This window comes from Peromyscus maniculatus, chromosome 1 (genome assembly GCF_049852395.1).
Source record: "Peromyscus maniculatus bairdii isolate BWxNUB_F1_BW_parent chromosome 1, HU_Pman_BW_mat_3.1, whole genome shotgun sequence".
NCBI classification, from domain to species: domain Eukaryota; kingdom Metazoa; phylum Chordata; class Mammalia; order Rodentia; family Cricetidae; genus Peromyscus; species Peromyscus maniculatus.
In genome coordinates this window covers 73,038,069-73,053,763 of record NC_134852.1, presented here as the reverse complement: position 1 = coordinate 73,053,763, position 15,695 = coordinate 73,038,069, and the positions used below count along the sequence as shown (strand labels likewise).

The window sequence follows — 15,695 nt, the reverse complement described above, 5'->3', positions numbered from 1 at the left end:
TGTGTAGAAAGGCAGTGCAATAACCACTGAAGGAATTCTTAAGTCTCCCCAAATGCTAGAATACAATCTTTCACTACCCTTACGCTTGACTTTTTCTTCTTCATATCCTCTTTATGTTTTACTTCCATTTCATTCACATGCCTATGGAAATGTATGTTATTTTCTGTATTCAATCTTTGACTACTTTAAAAGTCAAAATCATATATATGATATATTTACGATGTATTACATATATTATTTATTTAAATATGTTTACTAAAATATTTGTATTAATTATTTAAATACTTCTTTTATTAACCAGAATTGATCCTGAATGGACATGCATCCAACCTGTTGAACAACAAAATGAACTTGAAAGATGACCCTGTCCTATTGATGGTTCAGTCCTCAACCTTGCCCATGATCCACATCAACCTTGAAAAATGGAAAGACTGTGAGTAATTGCCATGCTTTGACCACAAAGCCACAGAGAAAATTTGTTTTGAACAATCAAGAGGTAATACAGATGTCGGTACTACTCAGTAGTTATTGTGTTAACAAACAAGTTATGGGAAACAATGACACTACAGAAAAGTAGTTAAAAGTAGCTGACATAGTGTTTCCACAATTCATTTTGGAAGACTGCCCACTGCACTATAATTTTCAAAGACAAATGAATGAACAAACAAGCAAACAAACAAAAACTCTATATTATTTAGGGTTTCTAAAGGAACAAAATTGATAGAAAGTGTATCATAATAGTATCTCCCATTACCAATCTCTCTAAATATTTTCTTTCATGTTTGGACAGAACCTGTTGTCTCACATATGAGAGGACATCAATCTTCTATGAATCTATATCTGCAGCCCCTCAACAATAAATTGTAATATAACATTCAAATTCCTCCCTCCGTCTTAATTCATGTTTTTTTTGTGAATTCACTTTGAAATAGCCATGTCAAGCAAAGAAGATAGTAATTCCTTCCACTTCTCCACCTTTTCTATTTCTTACATCTTCCTCACACTACTCTTCCTACTTTTTCTCCCATTCTGTCTCTCTCTCTGTGTTACACTGTCTCTGTTTCTGTCTCTGTCTCTATCTCTTTTTCTCTTGCTTGCTCACTTGCTGTTTGATTTAGATATTCCAGCATTGACAGAGTGAAGGAGACCTTCAGAGACATATGTGGACATGGAAAACATAAGTAAGCTTGCTGACATTGGGGATTTCTATTCCTAGAAGAGATTCAAGGAGAAATGAGGAAAGACCCATGGGAGATGTCTAGACAAGAATAAGGGAAATAGGAAGACCTAGGGGCCTTTTGAAACATCTAGAACCTAAAGCTCACCTAGACTTAAGGCCGCTCTACTTATAAGTAATATTAGAAAGCATTGTTAATTTTTCTTTCTACAACATTACATTTTCTAGTCTTCCATAGAAATTATTAATTCAGCAATTATCAAATTGACCAATATCCTCCAGGTTACCACTTAGGACTATGTTTTCTGGACAAAGGGAAATTTCTACATAACTCTGTTTTTTTCAGGCAAAAGTAGTCTTAAATTTTTGATGTTCTGATAGTAAATGTTACCAAGTGTGCTTTGAGTTCAAGTTGTCCAAGGCCTGAAAGTCAATAAGAGGTGGCTTGAGAGAGTTATATGGGATGGTCCTATCCCTGCATAGGAAATCTTTTCAGGGGTGGTGGCCCTCAGAATATTTAAGTGTTTATCTAGAACTAACATAGCTACTTGCAGGTAGTCCCTTACATCCATAGAGATCTCAGGAGGAGAGACATGAACATATTCCCTCAAAGTGTTATCACCAAAGTGCTAATGTACAATTGGGCTCCTGTACCTTACTTTCTTGTGTTACCCATATACGATGTAATGTATGACTTCTTAGGGGATTACATGGTCCAGCAGGGACAGGGTCTGTTGATCTGGACTGTATGGCAGATGACAGTTACTAATTTTCAGTTGTCCTCTCTATTCATGTGCCCCTTATCCACTGAGGCTCCTTCCATCCCCATTATGTGTGCAAAGAACTCTCCTTCCATTGCCAAAGACACTAGATTCTACAGGTCCCATTGATGTTGTGAGAGAAGGGAAAAAATGCTAAGAAATATAATTGTGTGGCTTCACGATATGAAGAAAGCCTGACTGGATACTTGAAGCCCTGGGTTCTTTCTGCAGTACAAGAAAATTCAGTCCAAGGGGGAAATTTATTTACTTTGTTCAAAGGAGACTTATCAGTTTCTACATGCTTGTGACTCGATAAGATATCTACAATTTAGAAGCTCATTTGAATTTGCTGCAGCTCAGAGCCAGGTGCTAGATAGTCTCCTGCCAGTAAGAACCAGAAAAAATATAAGGATCAGGCTGCTTGGGTAGGAGTATGGAAATGTTAGGACATCAGTGTATCTTAATGCTTAAGGTTTCTGTGTAACATTTCCAACCACAAATTTTAAAATCATAATGAGATGGCTTATTCTTTTGCTCCACAATGACAGCTTTGTTTTATTACCTCATTAGGTACTGGGCATATACACTTTTGTTTTCATATTCTATATCCTGTGACATAATCAATCTAAGCATGCCACTAACAGTAGAACCTAGGTACATATGGAAAATTATTTACCCATTACTTATTTGCTTGTTTTCAGATAATGATTTTGAAAAAACGTCAAAAGAATATTTACTCTCAATAATTGTTTTTTTTAATCTCTAACACTGACAAGCAATGATTTGAAATTATGGAAAGTTACATGAATTGAATAAAGGAGGCATGTTCAGAGCATCTACTACAAGCAACAATGAGATGCATTAGGTCTGGGTACAACTAGTCAGTCCCACTCAATCAGAAGAACAAGAAAACATTAAGCACTTTGGATCTAAAAATCAGACTGCTCTGTTCTGACATCCTGTATTGATTCTTTTAAATTATTGTTTTGCATAGGTAATAGTGAAGAATAGTGAAGCATACCATCAAGTTTCACTTCTATTCTGTCCCTAATAATAGAGTTCCAACTTAGACACTGTCCTTTAGCTTACTTTGAGTTTTATCTCTGTAGCTAGATCTTTGTTACAGCATTGATAAATCACTATTTTCCATAGATCCCTCATATCATGTGATTCTTGAGACTAGCATGTCTTTGACAAATTCAGATACCCTCTCCTGGTATGGTATTAGACCTCTCCTTTTGACCTCCCACCTTCTCTTTGACTACTTTCATTATAGGAGCTAATTGATAAAAACTTGAACACTTGAGCTCATGGTTTTGTATTAAATATAATAAGAGAAGTAGATATTAATAGGCAATTCATTTTGAAAACTGGATAGTTGTGAACAAAGAGCAGTGTCCTAAATGCACATCCACCATGTGTTTGTAACTTGACTAGTATGTTTGAAAATTCCAGTGTGTAGTTTGTTTTTTGACTTTTTTGGTGGCCTGCCACCCAGATCCCAAATAAATACATGGAAATTATCCTTACTTATGAATGCTCAGGCTTAACTTGGCTTGTTTCTACCCAGCTTTTCTAATTTAAATTATCCCATTTCACTTTAATTATGTTTTGCCTCTGGGCTTTTTCCATTTCTTTATTTTATGCATATTTCTTTTCTTCCTACTCCATGGCTGGGTGTTTGGTTGTGTGGCTGGAACCTGGTGTCCTCTCCTCCTTTTCTTTGTCCCTTTCCATTCTCTTCTCCTATTTATTCTCTCTGCTTAGAAGCCTTGCCTATTTCTCTTTCCTGCTTAGCTATTGGCTTTTCTGCTCTTTATTAGACAGATAAGGTGTTTTATATAAGCAGAAAAAGTAACACAGCTTTACAGAGTTAAGCAAATGCAACATAAAAGAATACAACATATCTTTGCATCATTAACAAATATTCCACAGCATAATGAATGTAACACATCTTAAATTAATATTCCAAAATATCAGTAAACTACATGTAACTAGATTATATTGGCTGATCTTACACTCAGTGCCAAGTAACACAAGTAATATGTCTAGGGCATGAAGAGTTAGTGACTTTCTCCCTGGAAGACCTCCAACTTGCTGATGTGAGACCAATACAGGAATGTGACAAGCACCAAAAGCAAGCCTGTGAGGGAAGGTCCAAGTTTCTCTCCATTTGGTTGATAATTCTATTTGTTACCCAGAGATTTTGGCAGGTGACTTACACAGAACTGTCATCTCAGCCATATAATTGACATCTTACAAAGTTTAGCTGTGCCAGCTGGTGGAAGATGCTCTTAGCTTTTCTTGATGGCTCTGTCCATGCCCACATAGAAGAGTGAGCAGAGTCACAATACCCTTGCTGGAGTATCCACCCTCTCCCTCCTACCTATTTTATGCAACTCTGCCTTAATAATATGTCCTCAAAGAAGTAATTTATGAGTATTTCAGGGAAGATGAATGAAGGAAGACTATAAATACGCACCTATGGGAAAGCCATGATATGTTCTGGTGCACCTTTTATGTTGGAGTTCCCACACTCTAGTAAGTAGTCCATCAACTATGTTTTGCTTATAAGCCCAGGATCCTCATTTGATAATCAGAGCAAATATTGATGCGATTGTAAATTGATTTTTCATTGTTACCACAGGGGAAATTTTTAGACAGTCTTTACTTTTCTCACCAAGGGGTGGACTTTTAGCAGCACTTGTAGCATCTGGTACATAATGAAAAAATGTGTATGAGTTTAGGAAGAGAACTGATGTTGTCCTTGAGTTGGAGAATGAGACATGCAACTGTAACAATAGTGATAGACAGGTAGAGTTTGCACTGGTATTTTTTACATGGTTCATTGTCTCTATTCTGCTGTGGGAGGGTACTGGCAGGGGAATGGCAAGTACTGAGGATTGTGAGACATATCAATAATATAGGGTCATAGGGATAGTAGATGTCTCCAGGGCAATTCACTGCACAGCAATATTTTCCTTATGTAATGCAGTTGCTGTCCTTATGGATAGGTTGATATTTTATAATTGCCATGGTTGTCACAATTCAACAAAGAAACAATGTGGATAATTTATAGAGGCAACACTGCTACTGCTATGTGTGCTAAGAGATCTGTCCCTGTGTAAGCAGACATATCTGGGAAAGACTGCTGATGTAAGTTGGGAACTGTGTGAGAAGGGGATACTAGGAAGACAACTCTGACAAATGGGTATATTAGATAAAGAATAAATTTAGGTTTTAGCTATTTTTTTAAAAAAATATGAGTGGAAAAACTATGAGAGGGATCAGATTATATGTATAATAAAGCACACATCTCAGTACCCCACCACTGAAACCATGGAAGTTATTGACCAGTAAGAAAAGGAATGTCCTAGAAAAAAATGCTCCTGATTTCTCAAGTTGACATAGAAAAGGGGATATCAATGATCCACAATGTAGATATTATTTCTAATTATGAACAGTTTCCAGAGACAAATATAGGCAAAGAATTAAATAATGAATTGCTGAAAATTCAGAAATAATCTTTCACAGACAGGCTCTTTTGGCTGTGTAACTTTTGGAGATGAAAGAACCTTTCTAAAACTTCAGTAACAGAGAAACTGAGCAATATAGCCACACTACTCACCTTGAGACAGATGCTGCATATACTGAGGTAGTGCAAGGACAATTAGTACCTGGTAGACTGTTTATATCAACCATTAATGATGTTGGGAATCTCCAGAGAAGTTCCTCATGGAGGACACAGGCTGTAGAATTAATAATATAGAAATGATAGGAATGACTGGGAGGACCAGGAAGGAGAAAAGCACTGTCTGTTGTCTTGGTCACTAGGGCTAATAGGATAGTGTGCAACAGAGATTTATGAAAGAGCTGGATTCAGCTAAGATCTCTAGACTAGTATGGAGATTTGCTCATTTACTGATTCTTTTAATGACACAGTATATGTTTTAAAGTTTGAATGCCATGGAAGTTAAAATGCCTAAGTCCACTATGCAAATATTGTCTGAAATATGTGATGCAATCTAGAGAACATAAGAGAAGGGTCAGTATCAGGAATAGGTGGACCTAAGGTACTAGAAGGCAAGATCTGTGTTGAGACTGATTTCAAAAGGGGGGAAAACTGTGCTAATGGTTCTTACTATAGGAGGCTCTAAAGACTAACAAGAAGTTCATAGAAGATATCCATAATAAATAAATGTAATTGAAGACAAGTCTATCTCTATTGTAGTAATTTATCCAATGGTATTTTCTTACTGTGATACCAATTTTTCAACCTGAACTGCCAATTAATATCTACCTTCCCTATCATATTATATTACTTAAATGTGAAATCAAGTTTTGAACAAGTAAGGACCATAAAGTAAGCAGGTTGATCTTAAAAGAGGAGAGGCTTTAAAGCATTCTTAGTTTGGAATTATACCAAATTGCTGCAGAAGGTAGCAGTAGTTCCACCTATTATGTAGATAGATAGATACTTGGTACTATGTGTAGGCATTTGCAAGGCCACTCTGCACTAGGATAACAATGACCTGTCACCTTTGAGAAGCGAAACTGTATATATATATATAGGTCTGACATGAAGGGGAAGTTGCCTAAGGCAAAAAGACAGTGTGAGGAACAGGAGAGCAGCAGGAGCATGATCCATCAATGTAATCAGTTTGTGAACATGAAGGAGAGCTCCACTAAGAAGCTCTAGGGGGTAGAAACAGACTGGTTCAAGGCTACACTCCTAATCAATGTAAAACTTTGTGTACATTCTGTCATATTCAAAAAATGATATGTAGATGAAATAATTAATAGATATAGATTGTTCTACTACATCTTGCTTATATTTAATATTAGTATATCATTAGTTGTGAAGATTCTGATACAGGCTCAGAGCATATGACAATTTTCAAAATTCTTTACCAAGTATTTCTTCTCTGCAATTCTACTGTAATTAGAGATGGTGGCTCAAGAATTCTGTACATCCCATGTTTAAAGTTTTTTTTATGCAGATAACATAATACTAATTCTCCAGAAATTTCAGTATTCCTGTCCCAAAGACTGAGTTATTTTAAAAAGTGCCTAAGATTTTAATAAGCTGCTATAGTTGAATAATTTTCAAATATTTATGAACAACCATCACTCAGATTCTTGCAGAAGAGGGAGGTTGAAAGAATAGATGAGCTCAGGAGATCAATGAAGGTGTTATGTAGTCCTATCTTTCAAAGCAATAACTGTCATCTTGGGGCAATCATCTGTTTCAGCTGGTAAACAAATGATTTTCCTACCTGAGCTTCTGGATTGTTTACATCCTCTCCTTAATGACAGGAAGCATCACAAGATCCTCCCTTGAGTATCCATATTGTCCTAAAATTTGTTCTATGCAACTCTACACTGACTAAATGTAGCCATTGGAGAAGCTGAGAGTATATAGACCAAGTATATAGTAGAATCTAGTAGGGATTGTCTCATTATTGGAGCTATGAGAGATCCATCTTTGTGGTTGGGTAAAGACTTTCTGGTGTAGCTTTAGGGACAGAGCACACACAACAGAGAAACAGCCAATCCGCAATGCTCTTTAAATTAGCCCAATAATTCCAGTGGCTCTCTAGAGAATATTCTGATGGAATTAAATGTTAGCTTGTTTGGTGGAAGTAAGAAGAGTTGAAATTTATTTTTAACTATTTCCTTTATTTTTTGAGGTTATAATGTAATTACATTTTTCCTTCCATTTCATCCCTCCATCTCTGTATTATATCTTCACGCGGGTCAGAATGGGCAATCACAACCAAAGACTATCATTGTAGACAGAACAAAACTTTTTTCATAAATGTTTTCTTGTAAATGGTAGAAAATGTTCTCAAAGAATGTGCAAAATCTGAATCTCTGATGAGCAAATAGTATTTGTTTGGAGTCATGTTCCAGCCCACTATCCCTTGAAATGTTTCCTTTGTGGAAGAGCATGGGAAAATATAGGCCCAGCTATGGGTCCCAAAAGTTTGGTCTTTCTAATTGGAAACTAAAATAAAAGTAAAAGTATATGTTTACTTACATTTTCAGGCACACACAAACTTACTGCAACTTTCCAAGCAAAGAGTTAAATATAATTGTGAAGTGTTTCAGTTTAGTCACATTTAAAAGTTGTTATTTATACCATCATTATTTCCTTGATCTTGCATGTTTTCAATCATATGACTTTTAGAAATGTACAAAATCACATAGGTAAGAATCAGCATTCTGCTATAGGCTAGCACTGTTGCCAAGGCATGGCCCAATAAATAAGATTAATTTTGTAATTTCTATACTGATTATAAGGAGGAAGTTTGTCTGTATGCATGCACTCATCACTAAATAAACTGAAATTATCTAGTGCAGAGTAAAATGCTATGTTCAGTTTTATAGAGGAAACAATGCCTTTTATCAAATTGTTGTCTGCTGTTTGAATGTAGATGGAGGCAGCATCTAGAAATGGTATATTGTTTCTTCCCACTTTAGTATCAAATACACTTGTTCTAAAATGTCTTCCCATGCTCACTTGATCTTCCAGTTCTAACCCCCTCTCCATCTATAACTCTATTCTATTTCCCTTTCACAATGAGGTCTATTTTTTCCCTCTATCACAGTACACTACACCTACCCTTTGTGATTCTTTGGGTAGCTTGTTTATTATTACCTCCACAGCTAATATGAACATATAACTAAATGCATACAATATCTTCTTTCTGAGTCTGTAATAATGTGGGGCATTTACCCACCAACCACACAGCTCCCCAGAGTTTTCTTGAGTGCGAGCAGCAGGAGATATTAGATAGAATGATTGCGGAGAATATGGCAGAAATAAACAGATAGAAAATAAAGGATACCCTCGAGAGGTCCTGGAACCTATTCCAACGGGGCCCCTGACTGTCTCTGCCCCAGGGTTTTTATAGAGATGCCAAGGGGTGGAGCAAATGACCTCCTCCCCCAGCACAGCCAAGTGCAGACCATCTCAGACACCTGCACTCAGGCCAGTGGTCCTGATCATCCTCTATGTGGACCTGCTGGGTAAAGCCATGAGGAACCCCAAAACAGGCCACCACAGGTCCCCCTTTCTTAATATATAAAAAAAATAACTATTAATGCCTTACAGCAATCTCCATAGCTGTTACACCTCCCAGTATGGGAGTAGAGGATGATATAGATGGCATTTCTCTTTTGAATTAGGTCCAAGGTACATACAGCAGTCTTAGCTGCCTCAAGCCCTTTCTAAACCAAAAACTCTTAAGGCAACTACAAACTTAAAGAATCCCTTAGCTTCATCATTACGCTTAACAGGTTAACATAAATATTGCTATACATAGTCACAATTCTCTCAATCTTACAACACAAAGCAAACTCTTAACAGAACCATTTGAATTAGCTTTTATGGTGCTATATATAGTTAACAATTTTCTCCATCTTACAACTTTAACTCAATCATTTGAATTTTCTTGTTAACAGAACATAAGAAAAAATTCAATGTATTCACATCAAACTTAGACATTTCCTTAACTTCACAAAATCAGGGTGCATTAATATCAATAGGTTTCTGCGAACAAAATTCAATCTCATAACTCCTCCTTTTCTTTAGAATTTTTTAAACAAAATCTCAAACCTAGTTAGAGGAACCCAAACTTATACAATTCCTATAAACTCATATTGAAAAGCAATATTTTCAATCTAACCATTAACACTTTGAAAACTTTTAGCAAAACATCCAAAAGCAGTTTCTTAATAAAACTCGTTACACACTTTAAAAGTAGTCTCTTAGTATACCCTGTTTTCATTTCTTACTAACAAAACTTGACATTAATCCACTCAAACAACAATTGATGTTAAATAGACTAAGGATTATTAACTCTCTCTATTCTTTATAATTTTAAGCAAAATCTCAAGCCTAGTTAGAAAACCCAAACTTTTCTGTTTAAACAGTTCCATTTGTAACACAAAACCAGTTCCATAAGTAATTCCATTTTTCATAAACAGTTCCACAAAACAATTCATGAATCACCAGTTAATAAAGCATATATGCATACACAAAACTGCATCTTGATTCTAGGTAGAAATAAATTTCTTCATTTAACCCAATTCCAGAAAACCGTTCCTAGGTCATTACTCAAAATTGTCCCATTGCAATGAAATCTCTATTGTTTATTTCATTTCTTAAGTCTTAAAATTCAAATGATACATTCTGGTACTAGCCTTCGAAATATGAGAAATCCATTACCAAAATCTTTTTGTAATTTTATCTCATTTTATGTTCAAAAAGTTCAAGCAAGAAATAAATTCTGGTATCAGGCTTTCACTTTCAAATATGAAGAGACGTTTTTCAACCAAAACTTTTTGCAGTTAACAATTTTTGTTCAAACAAGCATCTCTGAACTTTTATTCTCAAGCCAGAGACCCTTTTAGGCACAGTAGTATTCTAAACCGCACCATTTTTGATGTTAGCTCCGGTTTTCCTGCGTTGCATTGATTTTCCACAGATCTCAGCTGCGGATGCCTTGTGCTGGTTCTGGTGTCCACCATTCTTAGCTTCTTAGCGGCTTCTGGAACTTTTGAAACCACTCAGACTGCCTACTTTGCAATCTACTAGGACAGTATTTCCTGTGTCTCAGGTGTTTTCACCATATACATTAATAGACTCACACTTAACATTTACACTTTTTCACAAACTCACATATAACATATTTTGCCTTGCAAAGCATTTATACTCACATTCAACATTTACACATTTTTACAAACTCACATATAATGTATTAACATCTACTTATTTATACTCCTTAAACTATAGAACCACTTTAGCAAATATATTTCTTATTATTCCATCTTATTCTTATTTAAACTTACATTTACAACTAGCTTCTTACAAGCTTATTACTACATGTTTTAAGACTACCTTAGATACTTCTTGCAAGCTTATATTCTTAAAGGAACTCTATAGATCTATTTTACAAACTTATATAGGCTACCATTAGCATATATTTAACTTGGAAAACACCTTAAGATTTCTTAACACAGATCTAACAACACAGAATTTTTACAGACTCACATATCTTATTTTCATCTTTTTCTACTTCTTACTCATAATTATTATCACTATCTCTATTAGAAAGATTCTCTTAACTATACAGGAAGTAACTCCTGATGTTATTAGCAGCTGTGATATTTAGCATTGATTTCTTATAAGGAACTTTCAGGTGAAGCAACTCTTTTGTAAGACAGCTAGATTTTCTGAGGTTTGTTTCCCGTCTATAGAGCAGTCATCTCTTTTTTAAATGCCTATTTCCTTGCCTCCTTATTAGATTAGCAAAGGAATTACTCATTGCAGGCAGTTTGTTCAAAAGTCAAAGAATTTTTTAATTTCAACATAAGTGTCTTCATATCTAAGACAACGTTCAGTGTATAAACTGCTTTCCCTTGTTTTAAGGATTTTAAAGTGGCTTGTTTGCTATTATAGGTAGCTTTTTGTCATCCAACTACCGTAAAAACTTTGCACAGCTATTAGAGTAAATAAGGCATTTTATCAACGGAGCCCCAAACCACGAAGCACCTAGTTCCATACCTTTCAATTTTTCATTGGAACTGACACTTAAACCACTTAAACTCTTAGACGATTTTCCTCCTTATTCTTTTAAAAGCTGTATTTTAAGTTTACCATAAATGTTTTTTTGAGCTGACAAGTGTTTCAGGGCAATGTTGCCATCGTTAGTGGAAAAACTACCTGTCCCAGAATACATTTCCCTTATATCAGTCCATAATAATATCAGTCCCTTATATCATTTCCCATAGTTCTTTGGGGGTCGGAGAGTCAACTTCTAAGTTCTTTTTTTTTTTTTTTTAACAGACTTGCTTACAAATTCTTGCCCGGGAGGTTTGAACAAAGTTTTTTGCTTTTGTAACGGGAGATTTGAACAAGCACTTTTCATTTTCAGCTATGGCATATTGGGAAATTCCTATTCTCTCCTCAAAAGGCTTTAACAGGTGTCTCTCCTTCATTTGACACTGGGCCCCGGATCAGAACCCTACCTGCCTCATTAGCCGGCATTGAGGCTGGCATTTCTGATAGCAACTTTCCTCGAGGCTTGTTTTTGCCTTAGCCAGTCAGTGAAAAACAAGATCATTTACAACAGCTTTTCCATAGCTCCTTCAGAGAGATTTTTCTCCCACTGATTTATCCCATTTTGCTTGTTTGCCCCCTCTCCCCACTTCCCAGATGCAGAGCTTCAGGTATCTGCAGCTCTGTACCTCTACTAGCTGTTTTTGGAGGTAGGGGCTTTTTTTCTCCCCCAGAAACTGCCTCAAATTCTAGCAGCTTTTTCAGGTCATGCATTTTCTGAGGAGGAATCTGTCCCCTCTGTTTCTTCAGAGTCTTTCTCCCAGACAGTTCCCAGTTTGGTCTCAGTTGTTCCCATCTACCCCAGGAACAGTTTCTGACACTATAGTGGTGGCTTTCCCTGCTACTGAAGGTCGGGGCTTTTTGTCCATTTGTTTTCAGCGTCTGTGTGGTTTGCATACAGACTGAAAATCTAACAAGGGAGGTTTTTGTCATTTCTAAACTCCCATTAGGACAGGTGCTTTGCCTCATTAGGTCTTCACCTGGCCCAGTCCCCCAGTGGGTTGCATTTGCTTGTCTGGGTGCTCAAGGACAGAGCTTATGCCAGAGGCAATCACCCCTCAGGGCTACACTCCCTCATCTCAGGGAGTCAGTTGAAACAAAGCTTTTCTCAAAGAGGTGCTTTCTTTGACAGAAAAAAAAAGTTTTACTCCTGGAAAGTTCTGTTTTGCCCTGGCTGGGCTCCTTCCCCAGACAGCGTTCTGACTCAGCAGCACGACTGCTTTAGACACAGTTCAGTTTTACTGTTTTCCCAGAAAGGTCCTTTCTCTAATAGGAAAGCTTTTTCTCAGATGTCTTTTCGCAGTTGTGGACCTTTCAACCTGGGACTTATAGGAAAGCAGACAACTGTGCCGTTCCCACAGGCTTTAGCTTTGTTTGTTCATTAGCAATCTTCCCCTGGGTCCTGCACCTTCCTGCCTCAGCTCTGTGCCCCAGGAAGTTTGCATCCGCAGGAACCCTAGTATCCCCAAAAAGCACTCCAACTCAGACACTGGCCAGTAGCCTCTGGTTTTTGGTCAGGAGCGAGGATATAATGCTAACAGTTTGCTTTTCTTCAGGGGATCTTTGCATTAGGATGATTAGGAGCACCTTTTCATTCTGAAATGCTCACTCAGAAACAAAGCACTTGATGCCTCAGCTCCGCTATAACTGAAAAGCTTGGTTTTTTTGCTTTTCTCAGGTAAAGTTTCCTGCCCTTTTGGGCCCTTTGTAGCTCTTTACCCACACTCTCCCAATGTTTCCCTCAGGGAACTCTGACCCACTGTCTTTTACTAGCTGGAAGAGACAGAGCTTAGAAGAAGTTTTTAAAAACTTGTTCCTGCCTCCTGCATAGCAGGGAAGATTGTTAAAGCTTGAGAGAACTTAGAGGTTTTGCTGTCTTAAGAGGTTTGTTGTTTTCCCTTAGAGCTAATCACAGGTGGTCCCCATACTAATATCTTCAGGTGATTCTAATTTTTATCCTTCTGAGAAAGTTAAAGGCTTTAGTTTTTAAGTTTTTTAAGAGAGCTTTTGAGAAAGATTTCCAAGAAAAGCTTTAGAGTTTAAGAGAAAGATTTTTTTTCTTCCCCAGGAGAAAGACCAACTTTTCCCAAAACTTCCCAGCTTTAAACTTTGACTTCTTACACCCCCATTTTTGCTTCAGGGAGAAAACACTTTCTCCTGTTGCTTGGAATTAGCATTTCAGCTGTCCTCAGGACAAAAGCTTCCATAGGAAACTTTTTCTTCCCCATAATCTCAAAGAAGAGCTTTTTTTTACTACCCATAAAGCCCAAAGAAAGATTTTTTTCCCCAGTTTCCTTTCATAGCCCCCAAAGTTAGAAAATTGAAGAGTTTTTCTGTCTAGTTGTCTTATTTTTTCCTACACGATCTTACACTTATAAGTTTTTCCTACACTATATTACTACCCTATACCTTATACTTATTTTTCACAGATAGAAACTGAGACAGGGATAGAAGATAGAAAATTTTGACAGAAGAGAATTTCGCTGCAGCATCGGACATCCTTCCAGTCTGCTTTCCTTTTCTCTCAAAGATAAAACCCCTGCCTCTCAATAATACATAAAAATATATATTTTCCATAACACTGGCATGCCTTTTCCCTGCAGGGCTGACTCAGCACTCTCACCAAAAACTCTGTAATAAAACTATTATTTTCCTTTAACTTTAGTCCCTATTACTTTGTCTTTAGTCCCTGTTCATTTGTCTTTAGTCCCCCCTTTTCAGTGCCCCTTTTTTTCTTTTGTCCCTTTTTTTTCTTTTTTCTTTAGTCCCTGTTCAGGTGCCATTCTGTGGGGCGTTTACCCACCAAACCCACAGCTCCCCAGAGTTTTCTTGAGTGCGAGCAGCAGGAAATATTAGATAGCAGGATTTATTGCGGAGAATATTGCGGAGATAAACAGATAGAAAATAAAGGATAGCCTCAAGAGGGCCTGGAACCTATTCCAAGGGGCCCTGACTGTCTCTGCCAGGTTTTTTATAGAGATGCCAAGGGGTGGAGCAAAAGACCTTCTCCCCCAGCACAGCCAAGTGCAGACCATCTCAGACACCTGCACTCAGGCCTGATCATCCTCTATGTGGACCTGCTGAGTAAAGCCATGAGGAACCCAAAAACGGGCTCCCACAGGATAAGTTTCTCAGGATGATTTCTTTTTCTAGTTACATCCATTTACCTGCAAATTTAATTATTCCATTGTCTTTAGCAGCTAATACTCCATTGTGTAAATGCACCACATTTTTTTTATCCATTCTTCTGTTAAGGGACATGTAGGTTGTTACAATTTCTGGCATTAGAATAGAGAATAGAGCAATCATGAACATGGTTGAGCAAGTGGTAGGATGGAACCTATGTGTGGTATAGTTGGATCTTGTTATAGATTGATTCCCATCTTTCTGCAGAATTATTACACTGATTTCTATAGTGCTTGTATGAGTTTGTGCTCCCACAAGCAGTGCATTAGTATTCCAGTCTTACTCTACATCTTTGCCATAATGAACTGTCATTTGTTTTATTGATCTTCGACATTCAGATGGGCATAAAATGAAATCCCAAAGTAGTATTGATTTACATTTCTCTGATGGCTAAGGGTACTACACATTCCTTGTTTCTCAGCCATTTGGGTTTCCTCTACTGAGAATTTTCTGTTTAGATCTGTATAGCAATATTTTACTAGTCCCTGGCTTTGTTTCTTTTCTATTATAGAAAGGGGGTCATTGTCAAAGGACAGGTGATGGGAAAGACATAGATGGAGGAGACAGTGCCTTCAAGGGAAAGAAGTCTATATAAAGGTGCCCAACAACTGGCAGATCTTGGAGTAGATTTCTTTAGGCCCTTGGAAAGCCATTTCACAGTACCCTGCCCTTTGATGCCACAAGGGGTGATGATGATGATGATGATCACAAGTATTTGGACAGTCTGAGGAAGCTGTAGGAAATGTAAATACAATGTTCTGTGTTTCCTCTCAAAGGGTTAAATATAATAAAATTCCATTGACACAAATTGTAAAGAAGCCACTTGTTAGAAATTCCTCTAGGATCAGCACTTAATGAAATCAAAATATATGCTCAGGTTTTATTTCTTCCTAGAAATTCTGCAGTTCTGTATTACCCAATTATATAAGAATTGGAGGTGAGTTAC

The 15,695-nt window shown here is 37.0% G+C and overlaps 1 long non-coding RNA gene across 1 annotated transcript in view; it reads left to right on the top strand.

The window, feature by feature from the left end:
* LOC143267162 (uncharacterized) overlaps positions 1 to 15,695 on the top strand; it is an 82,291-nt gene that overhangs the window by 42,151 nt on the left and 24,445 nt on the right. Inside the window, exon 9 of the long non-coding RNA XR_013042072.1 lies at positions 302 to 433. This is a non-coding gene — a long non-coding RNA (uncharacterized LOC143267162). The remainder of the gene's footprint in view (positions 1 to 301; positions 434 to 15,695) is intronic.